Source organism: Tenrec ecaudatus, chromosome 1 (genome assembly GCF_050624435.1).
Source record: "Tenrec ecaudatus isolate mTenEca1 chromosome 1, mTenEca1.hap1, whole genome shotgun sequence".
Classification (NCBI taxonomy): Eukaryota; Metazoa; Chordata; class Mammalia; order Afrosoricida; family Tenrecidae; genus Tenrec; species Tenrec ecaudatus.
Window position 1 is genome coordinate 259,369,083 of NC_134530.1, and position 1,999 is coordinate 259,371,081.

Below are 1,999 nucleotides of genomic sequence, written 5' to 3' on the forward strand. Positions count from 1 at the left end.
TTCTATGCATTTGCTTATTTCATGTTGACTTAAGTAAGATAATGTAATATGTCTCCTTTTGTGACTGCCTTATTTCACTACGCATGTTTTCAAGATTCACCCATGCTGTGGTATGCCCCAGAGCTTTATTTCTCTTAATCGCTGAGTAGGATTCCATTGTGTGTATATAGCACATTTTGTTCGGCCATTCACCTCTGGATGGATATTTTGTCTTTCTCCTGCATTTACACAACTGTGGAAAGGGCAGCAACAAACACCTGGCATCTAGGTTTCCGCTTGCATTCTGCCTTCTCTTCTACTCAGTGTGTTTACAGGACTAGGATTTCTGGGGCCATCTAATAGTTCTATATTCTACTTTTTGAGAACTCCAAACTGTTTACCATAGTGGCTCTACCCGATGTCACCTTTCTGCTAGCGATGGATAATGGTTATAGTTTCTCTACAACTTTGCCAACACCGGTTGTTTTCTGTTTTTGTTTTAACCATTCTCATTCTAATAGGTGCACCTGGTTCTCGTTGTAGCTTTGATTGGTATTTCTCGAACGTCTAACAATTGTAGCCTGTTTTCATGTGTTAGTTTGCCATTTGAATATCCTCTTTGGCGAAATATCTGTTCAAGTCTTCTACTCATTTTTCATTAGTTCATCTTTTGTTGTAGAAAAAGAAAAAGATATATGTATTATGAAGGAGTCCTGGTGGTGTAGTGGTCTGTGATCTACAGGACCGGCTGTTCGAAACCCTCAGCACCTCCGTGGGAGAAAGACAGGGCTTTCTACTCCAGTAAACAGTTACAGCCTCAGAGACCCTCGGGATTGCTATGAGTCTGACTGACTCAATGGCAGTGCATTTTAAAAATTCGCATTGAATTTTGCGCCAAGCTTCGCCTGGAGTTCAGGTGACCCGCGCTGAGCTCTGAGGTGTTGGTAGTGGTTCTCATGGCGCCTCCACTAAACTGCATCGTCGTCGCTGTGTCCCCCAAATCTGGGCATCGGCAAGCATGGAAACCGACCCTGGCCCATGCTCAGGAACGAATTCCAGTATTTCCGGAGAATGACGCCTCTTCAGTAGAAGGTAAGCAGAATTTGGTGTTGGGTAGGAAGACCTGATTCTCCATTCCTGAGAGGAATAGACCTTTGAAAGATAGAATTTAGTTCTCAGCAGAGAACTCAAGGAAAACCCCACCAGGAGCTCATTTTCTTTCCCAGAGTCTGGATGGGGCCTTAAAACTCATTGAGCAACCAGAATGGGGAAATAAAGCTGACATGGTTTGGATCATAGTTCTGTTTCCAAGGAAGCCCAGGACCAACCAGGTCATGTTAGACTGTTGGTGACACGGAGCATGCAGGAATTTGAAAATGACACATTTTTTTCCCCTGAAATTGATTTAGAGAAATACAAACTTCTCCCAGAATACCCAGGTATTCTTTCTGATGTCCAGGAAGAAAAGGGCATTAAGTACAAATTTGAAGTGTATGAAAAGAATGACTGATATGAAGGCACTTTCTTGTTTACCTTAAGTTGTTCTTGAAAGAATGAAGTATTTTAACACCAGGAAAAGACACTTTGTTGGCTTCATATCTGTGGATAATTGTTTCTCAGCAGTGATTTTTAGTTTTTAATTTTGTTTTTCCTTCACTAGTCCTGAGTCGACTATATCGCATATCCCTTGTGAAACATTTCTTGCTCTACCTATATAAATGTGTCTCCCTCGTGGTCTACACGAGGGTTCGGTCTACACCTGCCCACACTAACATACTGCCCAGACAGCATATGTGAGGCCCCTGACAAGGTGAGTTGAAATGAGGGCCCATAGAGATTAAAGGTAGACTGTTTAAACAAAGTGGTGCCAATCCATTGCACACAGCACAACTACAGTTTCTAATTCAAATGAAAATTTCATCAAATTTAAAGGCTAAACATTATTCTCAGTATATCAGATTTCTGATAAAAATTCTGTTCCCTCAGATCAGGGGATCAATGAGCTGAGAACTCTGCTTAT

General features: G+C 41.7%; 1 pseudogene; it reads left to right on the plus strand.

The window, feature by feature from the left end:
* Positions 1-935: 935 nt before the first annotated feature.
* Positions 936-1,489, plus strand: LOC142437447 (dihydrofolate reductase-like; annotated as a pseudogene).
* The last annotated feature ends 510 nt before the right edge of the window (positions 1,490-1,999 follow it).